We start from the raw sequence: 24,991 nt of genomic DNA on the forward strand, positions 1-24,991 counted from the left end.
ACCATTATGAATAGACTGATACAACTGATTTGTTAGTATCTGTTTCTTACTGGATTGAAAGCGTCAAGAGCAAGACTCTTATGTAATTCTGCTCTGTTTTAACCTCATCACTAGAACAATACCAAGTACATAATAGGTACTCAATTTTTATTGAAGAAGATTACAAATACCAATACTGTTGTACTGCTAAGTCACTTCAGTCGTGTCCAACTCTGTGCGACCCCATACACGGCAGCCCACCAAGCTCCCCCGTCCCTGGGATTCTCCAGGCAAGAACACTGGAGTGGGTTGCCATTTCCTTCTCCAATGCATGAAAGTGAAAAGTGAAAGTGAAGTCGCTCAGTCGTATCCGACTCTTAGCAACCCCATGGACTGTAGCCCACCAGGCTCCTCCATCCATGGGATTTTCCAGGCAAGAGTACTGGAGTGGGGTGCCATTGCCTTCTCCTACTGTTGTACAGGTAAATCTTAAAAACATGTGGACAATATTCTGCAAAACATTACCTTTTATGTGAATGCTGGATTGGGGAGCTTCCAGCATTGCTGGATTGGGGAGTTGTTGGTGGCCGTATTTGAGGGATCAGCTTTTATTACCATATTCTAGTAATACTGTAACTTGAAATAAGAAGACACATCCAGAAAAAAAGGACAACTAAATAGTGCTGATACAAGAGTACAGGTAGGGTTTTGAGAAGGCAACTGGATGGCATTCCCTTCTCTGTGAATCCATCAAGTGAGCACATAACTCCCTCCTGCCAATAGGGAAGGATTCATACAGCAGGATGGCTTCAGGAGCAGAGGAACAAAATTCCAATCACAATCAAAAGGAAATCATTCCAGATGGGACAGAGGGGCCTAGGAGAACCACAGAATGAGAGAGCCAGGAAGGTATGAGGAACCTTGCCTAATATTCTCCAATGGACCTGATTTGGTACCTGACATGAAGAGCTTTTATTTGGATTATCTTACAAATTCGATGCAGATGCTTTCTTTATCCAAAGGGTGATATGCTGAGCCAGAGACGGTATCCTTTCCCTGAGTTGCCTGGTCATCATTTCATGCTGCAAACCCCATCCATCCTTTAAAACTCGGTTTGAGTCATATCTTTCTAGGAAGACTTCCTCAACAAGTCTGAAGACAGAAGTGTTTTTATGAGTCACATAAACCACAATAACAACGAGAAGAGGAAATGAGAGAGAAACGGCCATAGCACCACAAAGCCTGTGGATCTTTGGCTGTGTGCTGGGGGCCATGGCTGTATAATTGCATTGGCCCCTCACACAACCTCTTGTGTCAGACGCCATCATCTCCATTTTACAGATAAGGACACTGACGCTCACCACCTTGCCCAGAGCCTTAGTTAGGAAAGTGGCAGAGCCAAGACTCAGGTCCAAACAATCTGAATCAAGACTTGGTGCTCTTCAGGGAACTCTGCTCAATGTTATGTGGCAGCCTGAATGGGAAGGGAGTTTGTGGGGAGCAGGGCAATGGATATAGGTATATGTATGGTTGAGTCACTGCTGAGTACCTGAAGCTGTCACAACATTGTTAATCGATTATGAAAGGATCAGTTGCTCAGTTGTGTCCGATTCTTTGTGACCCCACGAACTGTAGCCTAGCAGGCTCCTCATTCCATGGAATTCTCCAGGCAAGAATATTGGAGTGGGTTACCATTCCCTTCTCCAGGGGATCTTCCTGACCCAAGGATCAAACCCAGTTCTCCCGCATTGGCAGGCAAATTCTTTACAATCTGAGCCACCAGGCAAGCTATTTGGCTATACTTCAATCCAAAATAAAAAGTTTAAATAATAGTAATAAAACCCTAGTAGGAGAAGGAAATGGCAACCCACTCCAGTGTTCTTGCCTGGAGAATCCCAGGGACGGGGGAGCCTGGTGGGCTGCGGTTTGTGGGGTTGCACAGAGTCAGACACGACTGAAGCGACTTAGCAGCAGCAGCAGCAGCCATATATCACATGGGATTGTGTGGGTCTGGTGACTCTTTGGTCTCTTTCTCTAGGCAGTTTGATCCTTGAAGGCTGGTAGTTAATAAATTACTGTTGAACAAGACAAAACAAAAACTCAGCGCTCTTGCCCCTTACATTGCGTATTTCCTCCTGAAGATCTGTATGAGAATAGCCTTCAGGCTATATTGAAACAGTCCAAGTCTGCATCTATCTCCTGGTGGCCAGGAGCAGCTTGGGCACAGGAACCCTGCCCTAATTGTCCTTGGTCTCTGCAACCTGGTCAGTACAGAGCTGGACTCAGTAGATGCTCAAGAAATCCTTCCAGAATGAAGGACTGAATGACAGAGTGAGTGAATAAACTTATCTGTCTTCTTTTAATAATGCTCTTTCAAGATGAGGAAGGTTCTTTTCTCTTTTTGACTTTTTAAAAATTGGAGTATACTTGCTTTCCAATGTTATGTTAGTTTCTGCTATACAATGAGGTGAATCAGCTGTATGTATGCATATATCCCCTCACTCTTGGACATCCCACCCATCCCCGCATCCCACCACTCTAGGCCATTACAGAGCACCGAGCTGAGCTCCCTGTTCTGCAAAGTTCTTGCAGCAGAATATCTTCCAATGATACCCAAAAGCAGGACTGCTGGAAGTACACACACACACACACACACACACACACACACGCACAGGAAAAATACACATTTTTTTCAAACTCTTTACTTTTAGAAGTAAACCAAGCAGTGTTCTCTACTTTCTAGGCACAGTTCCACTGTGTGTGTATATGGATGTAGGTACAGTTACCTGTATGTATTCCTCACAACAATCCTATGAAGTAGGTACAGTTACTATCCCTGTGTGTTAAACATGGGGAAACCAGAGCACAGAGAAGTTAGGTATCTTGTCCAAGGTCACACAGCTATTAAGTGCAAGAGCTAGGATTAGAATCCACGCAGTTCAGTTCCAAAGTACCTGCCAAGAAAGGATTTTGCTCTGTTTTGTGCCTTTTTACATGTTTATAGAATTCTTACATGTATTTGGAATTCTTGTCTCAGCCCCTTTCATGTATTTAGAACCAACCCACTCTTTGGGTCCACATCAAATCTGCTTCCACCTACAGCGTTCCCCGACTACTCATTTTCTCATTGTTACAAACACGTAACTACATTGAAAATCTTTCCCAAGTGCACATTGTGATTCTCTGTAACACAGAAATAATATTCCACCACGTGAAGGGGTTATTATAAGGATTAAGTGAGACAAAACCTTACATTGTTTGACTCTGCTTTGCATTTCAAGTTTGTTTTCCATTTTTACGTGCAGCAGATGAACGGTCCCTGCTTTCATCTACAGCCGGTCCTCCCCTGTGTGAATCCCACCCCTGACCCCCACTCAAGCCCCTCACTCCTGCACTCAGCCCCTCTCCCTCTGCTCTCACCAAGTCTTTCCTCTCTACAGGATCCCATGGAGCAGTCCACAGACATGCTGTAAATCATCTCACTTAAAGTAATCATCTCCTGATCCTGTATCCCCCTCAGCTGCTGCCTCATTCCCCACTCCTCTTTCCAGAAAAAAAAAAAAAAAGCCTTGAAAGGGTCCTCCACATGGTCACCGTGTCTTTCCCTCCAGTTTGCTCTTTCCATCCCGCCACCGAAACAGCTCTCGTGAGGGTCACCAGTGACCCTCTCATTCATGAATCCTGTCATCCTCTGCTGCAGCTCGCACTAGTTTTGGCCCACGCAGTCGCTGCTTCCTTCTTGAGAGAGTTTCTTGTCTTGGCCTCAAGGCCACACTTTCTCTCTGTTTCCCTCTCCCTCACTGGCTAGTCCTTCTCTGACTCCCCAGCTAGTTCCTCATCATCTTCCCGACCTATAAATATTGGTGCCCAGGGCTCAGTCTTCTTCTTAATCTATACTTGCTCCTAGGTGATCTCATGGTCTGAAATCTCTTCTATTCAGTTTATATTTCTAGCTCCAACTTCTCCCTAAAATACAGATTTGTATATCTATCTGCCTACCTAGTATTTCCACTCAGATGCACAACAGAGATCTCAAAACAGAACTCCTGATTTCCTCTCAAGAAAAACCTCTTTGTCCAGCATTTTTCTTCAGCTCACTAAATAAGAGTTTCGTTCTTCTAGTTACTCAAGTCAAGCACTTTGAAATTGTCTTTTATTTCCTTCTGTCTCATATCCTTCTAATTCTACAATAAATCCTCGGACTTAAACTCCTAAAACTTACCCAGAATCCGAACACATCTTATTATGTCCATCACCCAAATGTTTCTTTATCAGAAGCATTTATTGGCCTTCCTGTCTAAAATAGGGACTTCCTGGGTAGCTCAAATGGTAAAGAATCTGCCTGCAATGTGAGAGATCTGGGTTCAATCCCTGGGTTAGGAAGATCCCTGGGAGAAGGACATGGCAACCCATTCCACTCTTCTTGCCTGGAGAATTCCATGGACAGAGGAGCCTGATTGGCTCCCGTCCATGGAGTCACAAAGAGTCGGACACGTTAATAGCAGCATTATTTACAGTTGCCAAGATATGGAATAAATCTAAGCATCCATCAACAGATCAGTGGATAAAGATGTGGTACGTATATACACAATTGAATACTACTCAGCCATAAAAAGGAGTGAAATCTTGTTATTTGCAACAACATGAATGAACTTGGAGGGTATTATGCTAAGTGAAATAAGTCAGACAGAGAAAGATAAATATTGTATGATATCAGGACATACGTAGAATCCAAAAAAAAAAAATACAACCAAGTAGTGAAAATATAAAAGAAACAGACTCACAGGTATAGAGAACAAACTAGTGATTATCAGTGGGGAGAGGAAAGAGGGCAGGGGCAAGATAGGGGTATAAGATTAAGAGGTACAAGCTATTATGTATAAAATAAGCTACAAGGATATATTGTACAATACACCGTGCTGTGCTTAGTCGCTCAGTTGTGTCCAAATCTTAGCAACACCATGGATGTAGCCCACCATGCTCCTCTGTCCATGGGAATTTTCCAGGCAATAATATGTGAGTGGGTTGCCATACTGTCCTCCAGGGTATCTTCCCAACCCAGGGATCAAACCCAGGTCTCCCACATTGCAGGCAGAGTCTTTACTGTCTGAACCACTAGGGAAGCCCAATATTTTATAATAGCTACAAATGGAGTATAATCTTTAAAAGTTGTGAATCACTATATTGTCTACCTGTAACGTTTGTGCATCAACTGTACTTCAATAAAAAAAAAGAAAAATAAGATTACAATATAGCCAAATGGAAAAAAAAAATTCTCTCACACACACATATACACAAATACATATTCCCTCAGTTACTTGTACCCTGCTTTATTTTTCCTCCATGGCACTTACCTTGACCTGACATGTTATATATCCATTCATTTATTTATTTGTCACCAGTCTTTCTGTGCTCTAGAATATAAACTACATGAAAGCAGAGACGTTCTCTGTTTTGTTCGTTTCTATGTCTCCAGTACTTAGAACAGTTTCTAGCACATAGCAAGCATGGCAAAGATGCTTATTGATTGAATGAATATGAATCACCATTTATATGAAATTTTAGTGATTAAGTAGAAAAAGTGAGATCTGAAGCCAGATGAACCTGAGTTCCAATCTCAGATTGATAATTACTTGCTGTGACCTTCAGTTACTTACCTGATATATTTCCTTTTCTAATAATATGTCAAAGTATTATCATGAAGGTGAAAAAAATTATTGATAACACCCCTAGCATAAGGCCTGTGAACATTCAGGGACTTGGACTTATTATTTTTTTGTATCCCCACTGTGTTTACCACGGCTGTTACATAGAGCCATTAAGGTTCCATGTTGATTGAATTTTTTGCCTATCTGCATAGCTAGCATTGATTGTGGGTGTGTTATGTGCCAGACCTTGCATTAAATACTTATAGTTACTTCCTCCCATAAATCTCACAAAAACATCACAAGTATTGATGAATGTTATCACTTTACAGATAAGGGAACGAGGCATTGAATTGTATAGTAGTACTTACTCAAAAACCACACAGCTAATATGTGGTAGATGAGGGTTCACATCCAAAGTGCTTGACTCCAGCATCCAGGCTCTTAGCTGCTCCCTACTACTGCCTACAATATTCAGGCATTGTTCTCAGCACATGGAAACTGAAAAAATAGAAAAGATTCATTCCTCTTTTAAGAAACTAGGGTCCACCAGGAGAAAGGCACGGGCACTCAGCTCTAACAGTATGTTTTAACCCTGGCCGTGTATGAGAATCAGCTGTGGAAGGGCACAGGGCTGTCTCCGCCCCATTCTCCATGGAAATTGGCCCCAGGAATCCTGGTTTTTTAAGATCCCTCAGGTGAATCTTAGGAGTAATCAGAGGCTAGAAGCTGAGTCTGTGATAAGCAGCAGCCATGACTGACGAATATCTTCAGAGCTCCAGGAAAGAGCTCTGGGAGAAAGGGATTGATCAGTTGTGGATCCCTTTGAAATGACAGACTAAAATCCTGCTGCTGACAAGAGGTTGCTTTTGGTCAAGATGTCTGGCAGAGAAGTGCCTGTCCTGAAAAGATTCAAGGTCAGTGTTGTCCTCTTAAACATTCAGTGAACCTCTATTGTGCATTTGTCTGCTTCACAGTAGCTATGAATTTGCTTCCTGATGTTTTATTCAAGTACTGGCTAAACTATCTACCTAATATAGAGAAAATCACTCAAGTTTTGTTATCTATCAAAAGGGGGATAAAAATGATTCACATACCAAATGTGCATTTGTTCAGCAAATGTGATCATTCATACAAAGCGAGTAGTGTGTTTCCAGGTGCAAATGGAGAGTTAGCTGTTGTTTTTATTAATGTGATTCATATTAGGGAAGCGCCTGGAAATCAACTCCTGCCCTGTGCATTTTGACATGATGTGGTGGTGGAAAATATTCCGGCCCAGCAGTCTGGACTGGGTTCAAGTTCTCTTCTGACATTGGTGTCGCGGGAAAACGGCTAATCCTCCTGTGCCTCGTCAAACAATGATATAGCATCAGTAAAACTTGGTGGTATTGGTGTGAAATTGAGGGGTGCTTTGTGAAGTACTTGTCTTGAATCTTTGACTATTAAATCATCTTTCTGGGAGTGGTAACCCTATTTCAGGAATTTCTAATAAAAATCCATAAGGAATTCAACAGCGGGTAAGAAACAGGAAGGACAGAAAAAAATGTTTAAGTAGAAGCCAATAAGGCTCCAGGTACTCTGCATGTATTACTATCACCTGGAGATAATCCTGCCTGATGGTATCCACACTTTGCAGGTGAAGATACTGATGGAGGACCGATGAGATGAAATACTGGGTTGACCAAAAAGTTTGTGTTCAGGTTTTTCCATGACAGCTTACAGAAAAATTCAAACGGACTTTCTGGCCAACCCAATATTTAGTTGGAAAGACTTTGGCTTTGGAATATGATAAACCAGAGTTCCAAACATGACTTCAAGTTATGTATCCTCTGAGTGTCTGTTTTTTCTACTGTGAAATGGAAGTAAATGATGCCTCCTTTTCATATTTATTATAAGGCTAAAGACATTGAACGGCATGTGCCTGGTCACTGCTTAATATACTGTCTCTGCACTTGCTGTGATGGAATGTTTGTCCAGGTCTCACCAGTGAGTCTGGTTGCAGATCCTGAATTCCTTGCATTTCATCCCACTCCCATCAAAGAACTTCCATTTTTTTTCTTTCTTTGATTCTTTCAACCTCCATCACCTTTCCTGGTGCTTGCCTGTAATATACATTGGTCAGTGTTGTTCTGAATTGTGTTTCTGAATTCATTATTTGTCTCTGGTAGTTGTGCCTCAAGGCAGTGCCTACATTTTGACTCAATTTTAGAAATCTAATAGAGAAATCAACAGTGGTGAAATCATCGTTATTAGAGTCTGGCCCATTAGTTTTCTGAGTCATTGTTTCTTCACTGGCAGACTGAGCTGGGAGGAGAGATAGGCTGAGATGGCCAAGGGCTTTGCCTTTGCAAGTGTCTATAACAGCCCAGTCAGTAAGAAAAGCAAAGAGGAGGCAAAATAATTCAAAGATGTGCATGAAAGCCCTATCTGAATCATATACATGGGAATGTCACTTAACTTGAATATGTTTGGAGCAAATTCATTAGTCAGGGAACCTTCTTGCAAGAGAAGTTATTAATGTATTTATTCACTTATTTTAAAAATACAAAGAACATCTCCATTCTTAATGTCAAATATTGGCTAGGCAGTGGGTTCCCTGGTGGTAAAAATAGATATGGCTCAAACCCTGTTGGAAGAAAAACGAATCAGATGAACATAAATTGTGGCAAACGCTGCAGTGCAGAGGACATGGAGTCAGGACAAGGCCTCAGAGGGGGTTGTAATGCACAGGGTGATCAGGATGCTTTCCTTGGAGAAGTGTCAGAGCTGAGATCTGGCGAATGAGTAAAACTTAAGGAGGCAGGATAAGAGAGAGAATCTTCCATGAAAGATCTTGTCACCAGAGGGTCATGGTGAACGTGAGGTCCTGAAGGAAGGCCAGTGAGGCTGGAGCACAGAGGCCAAGAAGGAGTTCGGAGGAGATTAAGGCTATGGATGCTATGACCCTATGTGTCTCTGTGGTGTGGCTGATGGAACTGGTCTTGATCCAAAGACCAACTGGAAATTATGAAAGTATATGAACTTGGGGAAGGAAGCCTGACCGTATGTGTAGCATAAAAGACTCTTCTGACTGCTGTGACAATAGAGTAGAGAGGCTAAGAGGGTCTGGACATATTTTAAAAAGTTGGCCGCTCAGATGTGTGGTTGCTTTCCTAGAAGCAGTCCTTATTGTTGCAGTGTAGTAGACTTGTATTGATAGATAGTTCTTTGTACTCCCCAAATTCCTAAAGGTGCGTTTGTGTATTATTAAAACAGTCTTACAAACACAGAAACCTGGCTATTGTCTTGACATTCAGACAAGGAAATTGTTATTCTAGATGAGCAATGGCAGGAACACACCAGGCTGTGTTTTGAAGAGGCAGTAAACACTATGAGCATTGAAAAATAAGAGTGTGTTCACTCTTCCAGATACAGCACTTGCAAAGCACAATATTTAGAGAGAAAGGCTGTCTTAGGATAAAACCATTAAAAATGTCGTCATATCTTGTTTGTTCGACAAGAAATAGCTGCTACATCCAAGCCTCTGGAGAGAATGGTACATATGCTCAGCTGTGTATCTTTATTTATAAACAGCAAGGTGGCCCTCTCAGGGGACTGCTGGCCAAAGGTCACTCTTTTAGGAGCAAAGGTTAGGAAGCCATGTCCTACCTTAATTATAAACTCATCCTCTCATAGACCTGTAACCCAGATAGCATGTCTAAGCATGCAATGGGAGGCCAAAACATCCTGCAGGAGCCAAGCAGGTAGCAATTACCAGAAATACATGATACTGGCAACATGTTGTGTGTACAGTATGTTCCAGCCCTGACTAAAGGCAACACAAGTTAGATAGACGCCACCCCCCCCCACCCAAAAAAAAAAAAAAAAACTACTGAGAAAGGAAAGCAAATCCAACCCATGCTCCCTTTAGGCCACCTGTTTCCATCCCACAGAAAAACGTTATAGAATTTTCATTTGGGAGATGACCTCTGATTCAGGCACCTTTGCAGTGTCCGTGAACCACCTCACAAAATTCCTGGTAAGATAGTGGTTAAGAGCTAGCTTTCCGCCCAAGTAGGCCATTCAACTTCAGGACAGTGCTGACCATGCCTCCATCTTTAAGTCACGCTGAAATCTATTTCTTAGAACCATCAAGACAATTCTACATGTGCACAAAAATGCTTTGCATTCCCCTCTACAAGTTAAAGATCGTCATTCCCTCTTACTGGAATGTTCTCCCAACCCTACAATCCTTTCTCTCACTTCTTTTAAGGCTTTGTACAGATCTCATCCTTCAAATAGGCCTTCCTGCCTACCTTCTCTGAAAGGACACACCTCCCTAGCACTTAACCTTGGTTTTACATCATGTATTTTCTCACTGCTTCACATGTTAGATGTTTGCATTTGTTTATCATTGTTTCCCCTCGCTAGACCATAAACTCTATGAGAGAGCGGGTACTTTGAGCCTTTGCTGCCCACTGTACCTGGCACATAGAACGTGTTTTTGTGCTCAGTCACTAAGTCAGGTCCAGCTTTTTGTGACCTCATGGACTGTAGCCCACCAGGCTCCTCTGTCCATGGAATTCTCCAGCCAAGAATACTGAAGTGGGTTGCTGTTTCCTTCTCCAGGGGATCTTCCCAACCCAGTTTCCTGCACTGGCAGGTGGATTCTTTAGCACTAAGTCACCTGAGAAGCCCATACTTAGCACATAGCAGGTGAGATAAATGTTGGTGGAAAAACATGATGAATCTTCATGGCTGGCAGCAAGAGTAGGCAAGTGGAGTGACCTGTGTTATGTTTGCCTTTCTTCTTCTAGGACAGTGGTCCCCAAAGGCTAGCCCACATAAGATTAGAGTGCTTGGTTTAAAATGCAGATTTGGGGGCTCCCACACTCTCTGCTGAAATTCTGAATCAGTGAAGCCAGAGTGGAGCACAAGAACTTCCATTTTTAAGCTCCACTCTAGCATCTGTTGAGGAAGGAACCCCAAGTGCAGTAATTCAAGAGGCACTGTCCTAGGTTAACAGAGAGGAAAGAAAATAAAAGCAACACGGCTAAATGTTGCATGGTTTCCTTCCTCCCTCCCTCCATATCTAGCCCAAGATGTGGAAACTGTAGAGACAGCGTCAGAGAGCAGTATTGCTCAAGAGAAGGGGGTTAGGTGAACCCATTTGTTAACACCCTGATTCTAAATCTCACTTGGGAGATGGCATGATTGCAGACCTGCCAAAGATGGGTGCACTTGGATGAACTTAGAAGCAAAGGGTTAACAATCATTTCCTCCCCTACCTGAACACAGAGTATTTTTTCTGAATGGCTGCTGCAGCCTGTGAGTGGGGCAGGGCATCACCTTGGTTTGGACAATTTGCATCAAACTGGATGCATAGCCAGAGCTGGAAGAGACAAGGCAACCATGTTCAGAGCCCCGCCCTCCACCATGCAGAGAGATGAAGTGAACCATCCAAGAGCACACAGCTAATTAGTGTCTGGGGCTTCCCAGGTGGCTCAGCAGTAAAGAATCTGCCTGCCAATGCAAGAGATGTGGGTTTGGTCCCTGGGTCGGGAAGATCCCTTGGAGTAGGAAACAGCAACCCATTCCAGTATCCTGGCCTGGGAGATCCCATGGACAGAGGAGCCTGGCAGGCTATAGTCCATGGGGTTGTAAAGAGTTGGACATGATTTAGCAACTAAACAGCAACAACAATTAGTATCACAGGGAGAAGAGAGAAAGTCGCTCAGTCGTGTCTAACTCTTTGCGACCTCTTGGACTATATGATCCACGGAATTCTCCAGGCCAGAATACTGAAGTGAGTAGCCTTTCCCTTCTCCAGGAGATCTTCCAAACCCAGGGATCGAACCCAGGTTTCCTGCATTGCAGGCAGATTCCCACAGCTGGGGCTGAAAGCCAGCCCATGGTTTCACTGCAGTGTTTCGGCCTCAGTACTCCTTTGTTATTGATTTGACAGTTCCTGACAATCCTGTGGATACCTTAGGATGATAGGCTGGCCTGAGTAGAGACTCTGTGTGGAAGAGAGGCAGGGAAAGCCCTCCAGGGTACCCTGTAAAGACTTTCCTTCCTTTCCCACAGCAGGCTTGGGTCCTGATAAGCCCTCAAGAGAGAACCAGTTTTGAGGCAATTTTAAATAACTGAGTGAGGTATATGTAATGATATTATTATTTTACAGGTTTTTTTAAATAAAAGGAAGCTTATTTTTCTTTGAAATTGGCCCTATATACACACAGAATCAGCTGAAAAGACTATTATCTGGTATTAAACTTTCGGGAATTTTCTTGTAAGTGCTATCTTCCCTGCTTTGTGTACCTAATAACGTGTCTTGGACCAGAGTATGGAACACCAGTTTCTCCATAATCACACCTCTCCAGTGCCGCTAAGCGATGGGCTGAACTTGATGGTGTAGAGCTCAGGGCTGGGGCTTTGGGGCAGTCAGATATTGCCCAAATTCTGCTCCAACATCTCCTGCTCCAATCTCAGACATGCCACTGTGCCAACCTGCATTTTTCTCTTCCCTGTCTAACTGCCTGATGTGAAGCTTGCTGTGCATGCTGGGAACAGCCTCCTTCAAATTCACTTCATTTGCACTCATTTCCAGTCTTCTGTTTGGAAATTGTATTTTTGGCTCCAATTCAGATCAAGTCAAAGTGAGATGATAAATGGAAACGATCCTCTGGGTGAAGCACTGGCCAAGGCTTTAGTTATAAATTTCTATTGATCCTCAGACATGCTCTGGGCATCACACAAAATTATTTTTTTTTTTTTGATACAGCACTATCAGATATAGGCTTCCCAGTGGCACAGTTGTAAAGAATCCACAGGTCAATGCAGAAGACGCAAGAGTTCAGTTTCCGTCCCTGAGTCAGGAATATTCCCTGGAGCAAGAAATGGCAACCCGCTCAAGTATTCTTGCCTGGAAAATTCCATGGGCAGAGGAGCCTGGCAGACTGCAGTCCTTGGGATCACGGAGGGTTGGACATGATGGAGCACATGCACACATCAGATATTGGTGCAGTGACCTCAGTGAACTGATTAAAGTCTGAAGATCCAGGGATACCCAACCTTCATTTAAATAACCACTTCCCTAGCCAGATGTGGTTTTGATATGTGAAAGAAGAAAGGCATCTTCCACTCTGTATATTTAACTCCTTAAAAGGTTGACTATGTGGATCACAACAAACTGTGGAAAATTCTTCAAGAGATGGGAATACCAGACCACCTGACCTGCCTCTTGAGAAATCTGTATGCAGGTTAGGAAGCAACAGTTAGCAACACAGAACAGACTGGTTCCAAATAGGAAAAGGAGTATGTCAAGGCTGTATATTGTCACCCTGCTTATTTAACTTATATGCAGAGTACATCATGAGAAACGCTGGGCTGGAGGAAGCACAGGCTGGAATCAAGATTGCCGGGAGAAATACCAATAACCTCAGATATGCAGATGACACCATCCTTATGGCAGAAAGTGAAGAAGAACTAAAGAGCCTCTGGATGAAAGTGAAAGAGGAGAGTGAAAAAGTTGGCTTAAAGTGCAACATTCAGAAAATTAACATCATGGCATCCGGTCCCATCAGTTCATGGCAAACAGATGGGGAAACAGTGGAAACAGTGACAGACTTTTTTTTTTGGGGGGGGTGCTCCAAAATCACTCCAGATGGTGACTGCAGCCATGAAATAAACAGATGCTTACTCCTTGGAAGGAAAGTTATGACCAACCTAGATAACATATTAGAAAGCAGAGACATTACTTTGCCAACAAAGGCCCATCTAGTCAAGACTATGGTTTTTCCAGTAGTCATGTTTGGATGTGCAAGTTGGACTATAAAGAAAGCTGAGCATTGAGGAATTGATGCTTTTGAACTGTGATGTTGGAGAAGACTCTTGAGAGTCCCTTGGACTGCAAGGAGATCCAACCAGTCCATCCTAAAGGAGATCAGTCCTGAGTGTTCATTGGAAGGACTGATGCTAAAGCTGAAACTCCAATACTTTGGCCACCTGATGCGAAGAGCTGACTCATTTGAAAAGACCCTGATGCTGGGAAACATTGAAGGTGGGAGGAGAAGGCGATGACAGAGGATGAGATGGTTGGATAGCATCACTGACTCAATGGACATGAGTTTGAGTAAACTCCAGGAGTTGGTGATGGACAGGAAAGCCTGGTGTGCTGCAGTCCATGGGGTTGCAACGAGTTGGATACGACTGAGTAACTGAACTGAAAAGGTGGGCTCCCAAAGCTTCTAACTTAACAGGTAAATAACTGAAGTAAGATACATTCCAGGAACAGTGCCTGGGACTTAGCAGGGACTCAGTAAACATTGGCTTCATTGTGGTATTCCACCTGCCTTTCTCTACAGACACAACCAAGTGTTGGCTCATTTATTGGTCCTTGTATTAAATGTTTCTTGTGCACCTACAATTTGCTTGGCATGGTTCTAGACACTGAATGTGTGTGTTTTCAGTCATTCAGTCATGTCTGATTCTTTGTGACTCCATGGACATCAGGCTCCTCTGACAATGGGATTTCCCAGGCAAGAGTACTGGAGTGCGTTGTCTTTTCCTCCTCCAGGGGCTCTTCCCAACCCAGGGACTGAACCCGAATCTCCTGTGGCTCCTGCATTGGCAGGCAGATCTTTCACCACTGGAGCCACTGGAGAAGCCCTAGACATTGAACATCTAGGAGTATAAAGATAGTTAGATTCCTGCTCTCATGGACTTAAGTTCTCTAGAGGAGACAGGTGATAAACCATCACAACCATTTGATCTCAAGTAAGAAAGGAGCCAAAACAAGACTAAAATAAGGAGATTCAGGTAACATTTAAAGTGATGACCTTGCATATTATCTAACTATAGAAATACCCTCCAAATTGGTCTTCTGGCAAATAAGTTTCATACCTGGTGGCCTTGGCAGCCTTCAGAGCATTCACAGCTCCTTTTGGGTGCTTATTGGACAGTATTTCTCAGGTCTCTGAAAACACCTCTCCTTTCCCACCTGGTACACAGAATGGTGGGCAGGTGTTGTCAGTAGCATGCTCTTCCATAAAAGGAATGCCCTCTGGGAGCTGAGGCTGCAGGTCCCAGGGAGAGCATAAATTCATCATATGTTTTTAAAGCCTCTGTGAGGGACCAGGCCGGGTTCCGTCTCTAAGGAAATTTAAGGAAGGAAGCAAAGCAGCTGCTACCCCTAACCTTGTGGTGCTTACATTCTGGTTGGGGAAAAAGATGACCTCAAGTAGACATCAATATCCAGGAACTTTCCAATAGTCATCAGGGCTGAGAAGAAATTAAAAACAGGATAAATAGAATAGCGAGTGACTCAGGAATGGTGGCCTGCTAGGCATAGGGTGGACAGGAAGAAATATGTTTGGGCTGAGGCCTGTCTGATAAGAAGGAGCCAGCCATGCAAGGAGCCCAGGGAAGAGCTTTGGAGGTAGAGGTACCTACAAATACAAAGACCGGAAGGCTGAAATAAATTGGCAGTCTTGCTGGAATATTGTATTCTTTTGTAGTAGACTTGATAGCTTTGTTTAAACATAATCTTCTCATATATTCATTATACACTTCAAAGAAGCAGAGTATACTAGCAGTTTAAAAACCCTGGATTCTAGAGACACTGTGCTTAAATTCTACAATGGAGTAACTTAATTTACCCTTAGAGTCAGACTGCCTGGTTCCACCGCTAGATTTTTCCATCCACTAGCTAAAGACTTCTGGAAGCTTACTTAATCTTTCTGTGCCTTGTTTGCCATCAAAAGGTGATAAGAGTGCCTGTTGCATGGGAATCTTTTGATAATAAATTAAGGTAATAAACATACAGTACTTACCAACACAGGACAAGTGCTCAAAGTATGTTAGCTATGGTAAACCCTCCATTCTTTTCTCTAGGAGTGCATTTTCTTGATCACTTTTGCTATTCTTTTTATCCTACCGATCTCTCATTGAATAGATTTCTGAACAATCAAGAGGAAAATAATTTCCCCAAATCTTCAAGACTTGGACACCATTATGGAACTGGATAAATGCAAAGCTCTATGTTTAATTTCTTCAAAATGTATATATTTAGTGCTTCATCTTATGGTTCTTTGAAATACCTCATGTTTATGAAAATAATTAGCTATTAAATGATGAAAAAAAGTTGTTACAAGATAACAGCTATATTTATACAACACATCCTTGTTGCTTATCTATTTTATACATGTTGTTGTTAAGTTGCTAAGTCGTGTCCGACTCTTCGCAACCCCACAGACTATAGGCTGCCAGGGTCCTCTGTCCATGGAATTGTTCAGGCAAGAGTACTGGGGTGGGTTGCCATGGGTTCCTCCTCCAGGGTATCTTCCTGATCCAGGGATTGAACATGCATCTCCTGCATTGGCAGGCAGATTCTTTACCACTGAGCCACCTGGGAAGAATTTTATACATAGTAGTTTGTGTTTCCTAATTCCATACCCCTAATTTCACTCAGATGGTAAAGAATCTCCCTGCAATGCAGGAGACCTGGGTTCAATCCCTGGGTTGGGCAGGTCCCCTGGAGGAGGGCATGGCAACCCACTCCAGTATTCTTGCCTGGAGAATCCCCATGGAAGGAGGAGCCTGTTAGGATACCTACAACCCATGGGATTGCAAAAAGTCGGACATGACTGAGCAACTAAGCACAGCACAATTTAATTACCCCTCCTCCCATCTCTCTCCCCATCTTTGGTAATCATTAGTTTGTTTTTTATATTTGTGAGTCTGCTTCTTCCAACTGTGTATAAATCTACAACTATCTCAAAGTTAAAACTTAATCTTAAAAATTAGAGAAAAAAGACTTGGGCATCATTGATATTCTTAAATAGTTTTTAGTGTAATTTCCTAGAGGTGGACCTCATGACCACCTCATTAAGTTCATTCTAGGTCCTGGACCATGTTTTCCTCAGGGGAGATAGTTGGGAATACTATATATCAATAGTATTTGTCCATAATTCTTTTTCTCATTTCCCTGCATTTTCATAGCATTTATTACCACCAGTCAATTATCCATGGTTTTATTATTATGCTTAATGTACGAGAACCTCTAAGAGAACTAAGCCTTGTTTGCCTTTTCAGTGTACCATCCCTAGTCCTCTAACAATGTTACAACAGTAGAGCTCAGTAACAGCTTGTTGACTAAACTGATATCTACATACCCCTAGAAAAAGTACTAGGGTTGCTAATGGGTTGAGGACCCTTGCTTCTAAAAACATCCAATGTATTTCATGTAGTCAGAGCTGCCAGCTTCTCAGTGACCCAGGAGAGCAATGATTCACAGGGAGGATCTGATCCAATAAATACAAAATATTACATTCATTTATTATTCATTTATTCATGCAACAAATACTTATTAGGGCCTGACTTCATGCCAGGATGTTGGTACACCATGGTGAATAGAAAAAACATGGTCCCTGCCCTCAGGAGATTAGAGTCTTGTAATTAATCAAACTAGTTATTATAAAAAGCATCTTATCACCGGATTTGGCAATATCATCTTTTCATATGAAACTGAAGATTAGAACCTACAGAAGAAAATAAAACCTTCTAGCAATGTGCCAGTGAGTGGGAAGTCAGGAAATGCTATTCTTGGCCTGACTCATCCCTCTTCACATCGCTCCTGGGGGACTGGTTGTTTTCAGGGCTGTCTCCAGATGGGACACGTGTACATTTCCCCATGGCACACCACAGTTCCTCTCTCACCCTACACACACGTGCAAACATACGCCACCCAATATGAAATGCTCATCAGCACCAAAAACCCATCCTGAGGAACTAGAAATAAAATTCAAAGTGGCACAAGAGCATAAGCATTTGCCAGTCTGAATACCTCTTTACAGCATGTAATATCACACCCTCGATTTGCCAGCTGCCTGTTGGTAAGACAAACTGTTTCATGCAGAGGAAAACTTTCTTTTAGCAAGGAGGCAAAGGCAAATATTGCACAAGGAAACCTCAGAGAATTTGCTGTTTGTTGGCAGAGAATCCAAGTCTGTATATATAATCTCCAAGTCAAGAGTGAGACCCCATCCTACTTACTTTCTATCCCCAAGTTACTGACTTGGAGCTCAGTTTTCCTTAGATCATGATGTCAGGAGTCACTCTGTCTTGAGTCTTTTCTGCTTTTTTTCTTTTTATTGAAGTATAGTTTGACTTACCATGTCATGTTAGTTTCAGGTGTATAGCCCAGTGTTTCAGTTATATATCTCTCTATATATGTATGTATATATAAATGTATGTATATATTGTATGTGTGTGTGTGTGTGTGTACTTAGTTGCTCAGTTGTGTCCAACTCTTTGTGACTTCATGGACTGTAGCCTGCCAGGCTCCTCTGTCCATGGGATTCTCCAAGCAAGAATACTGGAGCGGGTTGCTATGCCCTCCTCCAGGGGATCTTCCCAACCCAGGGATTGAATCCTCCTGCAAGGCAGGCATATTCTTTACCGTGTGAGTCACCATATGTATATATATATGTGTGTGTGTGTACATACATATACATGAATATATATATTCTTTTTCAGGTTCTTTTCCCTCTTAGGTTATCACAAAGTATTGAGTAGAGTTCCTTGTGCTCTACAGTAAGTCCTGTTGGTTATCTACCATACATACAGTAGTGTGTCTCTGTTATCCCAACCTTACTCTCATCTGCTATTAACACTGTGGTGAGCCTGTGGTTTTGCCTCATCCATAGACCATTTATCCCACAGCTTCCTTTGTTGTGATTTAACTGTTTCATTCATACGATTATATTTTCCCCCCAAAAAGCTGGAGATTCCTTGAAGAGTTGCATGTAAGTATGTTTGGACTCTCAGGTTAGATTGTCTGGGTTCACATGACCCTTCTGTATGCTAACCTCACTAACATATAGCTTGCTCATCTGTAAAGCTATGTTTATAACAGTATCTTTCTCAAAGGCTTAATATAAAGTTAAATAGGCTAATTCACAGAAAGTGCTGAGCAAAATTCCAGACACATTTAATTTGCTTAATATTTGCTAAGTATCTCTTTAATATTTTGCACCCCCACCACTGGCTGATCTAGACACAAAGGAAGCCACCACTGAAATGTCAATGATTTGAAAAACAACCTTCCTAAGAGTATGATTGTGTGACTATATTTAATGGATTTCACATCAAGGCTGATTATCCATATACAAAAAGATAATCACATTTTATACCTCAAGATGTTAACATAGAAAATTAAAATTCTAAGAAAGTTTGTTGAATAGAAGCAGCCATTTTAAAAAATACTTTTTTAAAACAATTTTTAAAAACAATTTAAAAAAAATCACGTTCCCCAGAGGCATGGTATGGGGAGGGAGGAGGGAGAAGGGTTCAGGATGGGGAACACATGTATACCTGTGGTGGATTCATTTCGATATTTGGCAAAACCAATACTATATTGTAAAGTTTAAAAATAAAATAAAATTTTTTTAAAATAAAATAAAATAAATTTTCTATTTAATTAAAAAAAAAAAAAAATCACGTTCCAAGTGCTTTAACACAATTCTACCTTTGTCATGCCAAATAACCAGATAGAAAATTAATTAAAATTTTATTCAATTATCTAGACATCTAAACTCTCCTTTTCCATTAGTTTTCACCAAGACATTTGCAGTTGCATAGAGACAGGCTCTGGGTCCATGTGGTCTCCTATCGTCCTAAGATTTTCCTCAACTATTTTTCTTCATAGTCTCTTCTACTTCAAACCGTACACTTCTTGGTGGTATTTAAATGCATTTCTATGTTGCATATAGTTTTGCTTCTGGGTAACAGAATGAATTGGCCAAGCTAAGCCCCAAGATTAATTGACTGAGCAAAGTCAGCCTTTCCGATTTTCTTGAACTCAAAACCTTGAGAGTCCACTAATTAGACAGTTGTTCTAATAGAACAGGAAAAAATTCACAGTCAGTGATCTGACTTTGGTTTGTCTTTCCTTCTGGGGAAAATGCTAAATTAGCTGAGTTCCGAGTTTGCTGTCAAAATTTTCTTTGGTCGCCATGATACAAATTTCTCTCTCTATCCTACTATCACTGATAACCGAAAGGATTCTTGGGTGGGGCAAGTCAAAGTGATGCAAATTCCTCCTCATCCTACGTGATTGCTCAGTTCTGAGGTTCACTTGAGAAAGTCAAATGGAATATTAGTTAGCTTTGTGGCCTTGAGAAAATAAGTGAAATATCACAAACTTCAGAGTTATAAAGTATGGACTGTGTAACAGGATCTAATGCGGAGGACTGGTGTAATAAATAAATGAGATAATTGACCATATTGTCTGGCATGAATAAGAGACTGAAAAGTGAAAGTAAAGTCGCTTAGTTGTGTCTGACTCTTTGCAACCCCATGAACTGTAGCCTGCCAGGTTCCTCCATCCATGCGGATTCTCCAGGCAAGAAAACTGGAGTGGGTCGCCATTTCCTTCTCCAGGGGATTGAGACTAATAAATGTTAAATCATTTTAGTTCCATAAGGAAAGAATATGGGCAGGGGAAAATTATGGATTCTAAGCTTATTCGGGAGTTGGTGATGGCCAGGGAGGCCTGGCGTGCTGCAATTAATTGCGTCGCAAAGAATTGGACACGACTGAGCTACTGAACTGAACTGAAGCTTATTCTATTTTTTTCTTTTTAAGTAAAGAAAGAATAAACGAGCAACAATGGTGGGAATTACCTGGCAGGTCAGTGGTTAGGGTTTCGTGCTTTCACTGCCGGAGCCCAGATTCAGCTCCTGGTTGGGGAACTAACATCCCACAAGCCACACTGTTTGGGGGGTGGGGGTGCAAAAAAAACAACAAGTGAACAAAAAAACAACTGTAGAGCAACAATGGTGTGAGAGACAGCTTCTCCCTTCATTACATTCATCCATCTGTGTATTCCACAAAAAGTAGTGAGTATCTATTGTGTGTCATATTGTTTTTAGATGCTGGGGAGATGGTAGGGAGTAAGATAATCAAAAGAAAACACATCAATAAATAAGATAACTTCAGTTGGTTAAAAGAACTGTGAAGAAAATAATACATGACAATGTCATAATGAAAAATTATGTGTCCATAGATGGGATGGTCAGGGAAGCTCCAGACTTGAAGGGTGTGAGGTAATCAGTAACACAAAGACTAGGTAACAGGATCCTCCAGACAAAGGGTAAAAGGGACCTCAGGCATCAATGAGCTTGCTTTGTTAACATAAAAGGAAGCAGGGCAATATGGCCAGAGCTCAGTTAGCAAGTTGGTTTTATTTTTAATTGTAGTAGGAAGCTTGAGTGGTCTAAATCAGGACAGGGACATAGTATTTTATGTTTTTCTAAATGCCACTTTGGCTTCTGTGTAGAGAATCAGTTCAGTTCAGTCGCTCAGTCATGTCTGATTCTTTGTGACCCCATGGACTGCAGCACGTTAGGTTTCCCTGTCCATCACCAACTCCAGGAGCTTACTCAAACGCATGTCCATTGAGTCAGTGATCGCTTTCAATCTTTGCCAGCATCAGTCTTTTCCAAGGGGTCAGTTCTTTGCATCAGGTGGCCAAAGTATTATAGTTTCAGCTTCAGCATCAGTCCTTCCAATGAATATTCAGGGTTGATTTCCATTAGGATTGACTGGTTGGATCTCCTTGCAGTCCAAGGGACTCTCAAGAGTCTTCTCCAACACCACAGTTCAAAAGCATCAATTCTTTGGTGCTCAACTATCTTTATAGTCCAACTCTCACATCCATACATAACTACTAGAAAAACCATAGCTTTGACTAGATGGACCTATGTTGGCAATGTAATGTCTCTGCTTTTTAGTAGGCTGTCTAGGTTGGTCATATCTTTTCTTCCAAGGAGCAAGTGTCTTTTAATTTAATGGCTGCAGTCACTATCTGCTGTGATTTTGGAGCCCCCAAAAATAGTCTCTCACTGTTTCCATTGTTTCCCCATCTATTTGCCATGAAGTGATGGGACTGGATGCCATGATCTTAGTTTTCTGAATGTTGAGCTTTAAGCCAGCTTTTTCACTCTCCTCTTTCACTTTCATCAAGAGACTCTTCTTCACTTTCTGCCATAAGGGTGGTGTCATCTGCATATCTGAGGTTATTGATATTTCTCCCGGCAATCTTGATTCCAGCTTCTGCTTCTTCCAGCCCAGCATTTCTCATGATGTACTCTGCTTAAAGTTAAATAAACAGGGTGACAATACGCAGCCTTGATGTACTCCTTTCCCGATTTGGAACCCGTCTGTTGTTCCATATCCAGTTCTAATGTTGCTTCTTGACCTGCATACTGATTTCCCAGGAATCAGGTCAGGTGGTCTGGTATTCCCATCTCTTTCAGAATTTTCCACACTTTGTGATGATCCACACAGTCAAAGTCTTTGGCGTGGTCAATAAAGCAGAAGTAGATGATTTTATGGAACTCGCTCGCTTTTTCGATGATCCACCAGATGTTGGCAATTTGATCTCTGGTTCCTCTGCCTTTTCTAAATCCAGCTGGAATATCTGAAAGTTCATGATTCTCATACTGTTGAAGCCTGGCTTGGAGAATTTTGAGCATTACTTTGCTAGCATGCAGAGAATAGAGGAAGTCTATCAGTGTTGATGGGAAAAAGAGGAGAGGCTTGGACAAGGAGGCAGCAGAGGTGATGGAGAATGGTTTTGGGTAACTTATTTTGGAGGCAGAATCAATAGGATTGTTAATGGATTGGACAAGGAAGTGTAGGGTCAATAGAGGGATGTGAGTGACATCCCCATAATGAAGGCTGACATTGTATGTAGGATTACATTTTACAAAGAACGAGGATGAGACCTCAAACCATCCATATCCCTCCCAACTCGACTCCAGCCAAAAGTCATCTCAGAAAAGAAAGTTCAGTCTTCTCACATTTGTTCCACAAATAATCAGTTTCCTTTACTGTGTTCTGGAATAAGTTATAGGTACTGGTCAAACAGTAGGAAGCAAAAAAGACATACTTCTGTTCTAATGGAAGTTATATTCTAATGGTATGAAATAGAGTATAAATTATAAATAATGAAAAATCAGACACCTTTGGTCCCTACTGATAAAAATAAGAGCAGAATGGCATGTTAGTAGTTGGTGGGTTCCTATATTAGAATATTTGTTAAGGAGGGCCTGTGTAAACAGTTTTTTCAAGCAAATTGACTTTGAGTTATGTATTAAACAGCTTCCCTAATAGCTCAGTTGGTAAAGAATCCACCTGCAATGAAGGAGACCTGGGTTTGATCCCTGGGTCGGGAAGATCCCCTGGAGAAGGAAATGGCAACCCACTCCAGCACTCTTGCCTGGAGAATTCCATGAATGGAGGAGCCTGGTGGACTACAGTCCATGGGATCACAAAGAGTCAGACACGACTGTGTGACTAACTTTCACTTTTCACTTTATGTATTAAACATCTCTCAGGGACATCAAATAGGTCATTATTAGATGTCTGTGTCTAGAATATCAGGATGAGAACAGTTAGAAGTAGAGGTGGTATTTAAAGCCATGGGCCTGGGTTATCATTAAAATAAAAAAGAGAATAGGAGGAGGCCCAAGACCAAGCTCTTGGAATTCTCCAGTATTTATAGGGTACATATGAACCAACACAGATTGGAGCATCCAGACTTACAGCAGTAAAATCAAGAGACTGTGGCATTAGAACCATATATGCTGAACCTTCTCCCCCATCTTCCTCCAGTAGCCTTTTATCCTCAGGGAATTTCAGATAATGATGACTTATTTAACACATATAATGGGATTTGGGTAGGGCCCAGCATTGAGACCCTGTTTCTCATTAATGTAGGGTGGTACACACTTAATCAGAATTCATCTGGCCCAAATGTAGATGAGTAATTGTTTTGCTGTTAGAGGAAAGACAAGGCCTTGCATTGTGGAAACTGACATCAATCTGATCTTCCTTCTTTTAAGCTCATAAGCTTTTGAATCAGTGATGCTCTCCAAGGCTGGCAGAGAGGTATCTGATGTACAAACAATAGTTAATTACTTCAACCAGGCAACATAATGGGTTCTTTTCTAGGGGAACACAAACAACAAGAGAAAGCTTCTCAGAACACTACAGCTCTACAGAATCTAGTCAATGTCGCACTTCTTGAAACAGCAGGCAGATGCCACAGGATAACCAGGAAGATAGCTTGGTGGAGGTTGGGAGGTACCAGGGAGAAGAAAGGTAAATTCTGGGGCCATGTCATAGCAATATATGAAAGTCTTAAGCTAAGAAAATTAAAAAGTTCAACAACTCAAATTAAGAACTCAATCAGTGTATTTAAGAGCTGCAGTAGAGAAGATTACTGACCAGGAAAGCAGGTCGATAAAATATATCCAGACTGAAACAATAGAGTAAAAAATAGAAATAAGAAAAGAGCCTAAAAGTTACACAGAACATAGTAAATAGGTCTAACTTTATATTAAAAGTCCAAGGAAAAGATGAAGAGAGGTAACAAGCAAAATCAATACTTGAGAAGACTTGCTGAAATTTTTCTAAAAGTGATGAAAATCACTGGGCTACAATTAAAGAATTGTAAATGCCACTTGAGATAAATAAAATCATCATTAGATCTATCATAGTATTACTGCTAAAAATTAAAAACAAAGGAAATCTTAAAAACAGGGACAAAATCATGTTACCATTAAGCAATTGCACAGCTGAGTTTTCAATAAAAATTATGACAGCCACAAGACAATGGCATGACAGTTTTAAAAATACTGAAAGAAAATGCTGCTACTCTAGAATTCTAGGGCTTCCTTGGTGGCTCTGCAATAAAGAATCCTCCTGCCGATGCAGGAGATGCGAGTTCGATCCCTGGGTCAGGAAGATCCCCTGGAGGAGGAAATGGCAACCCACTCCAGTATTCTTGCCTGGAAAATCCCATGGACAGAGCAGCCTGGCACACTATAGTCCATAGGTTTGCAAAAGAGTCAGACAAGACTTAGTGATTAAACAACAGCTAGAATTCTATATCCTCTGAAAATATCCTTCAAATATAAAGGCAGAATAAAGATGCTTTCAAGTAAATAAAATCTGGGATGTATTTATTACAAGCAGACGTGTGTGTGTGTGTGTGTGTGTGTGTTTTAATGAAAAATACATGGGCATCAACCCAGGTCACACAAAAATCTGGGCAGAGCTAGGCATGACCACTAGTGATACCAATTGTCAAGCTGTGGTCCCTCCCACTGTTGTACAGGTGTAGCTACCTGACACTGCTCTATTAACCACCTCTGCTAGTTCCAGGTTGGCAAGGCCCAACCAGGAGACACTGTCAGGCTGTTATAGAGATCATCTTTGGGAACTGGTGTAAAACTCACATCTTCAAAGTCTTTAAAGTGGCAGCCCAAATGGGAGACTCTTTTCATTAAACCAGCTTCTCTTATGGCAGTGGGATCATA

At 41.7% G+C, this 24,991-nt stretch overlaps 1 protein-coding gene across 12 annotated transcripts in view; it reads left to right on the forward strand.

Moving 5' to 3' along the window:
* The window catches only part of PPP2R2B (protein phosphatase 2 regulatory subunit Bbeta), a 704,283-nt gene that overhangs the window by 228,848 nt on the left and 450,444 nt on the right, over nucleotides 1–24,991 (forward strand). Inside the window, exon 1 of one of the 12 annotated variants that reach the window (XM_044947517.1) lies at nucleotides 6,396–6,541. The exons of the other annotated variants lie outside the window; for them this stretch is intronic. The gene's annotated coding sequence lies outside the window, so the exon portion shown is untranslated. Of the gene's footprint in view, nucleotides 1–6,395; nucleotides 6,542–24,991 lie in introns of those variants that run through there. 12 annotated transcript variants of the gene reach the window in all.

Source organism: Bubalus bubalis, chromosome 9, assembly GCF_019923935.1.
Source record: "Bubalus bubalis isolate 160015118507 breed Murrah chromosome 9, NDDB_SH_1, whole genome shotgun sequence".
Taxonomy (NCBI): Eukaryota; Metazoa; Chordata; class Mammalia; order Artiodactyla; family Bovidae; genus Bubalus; species Bubalus bubalis.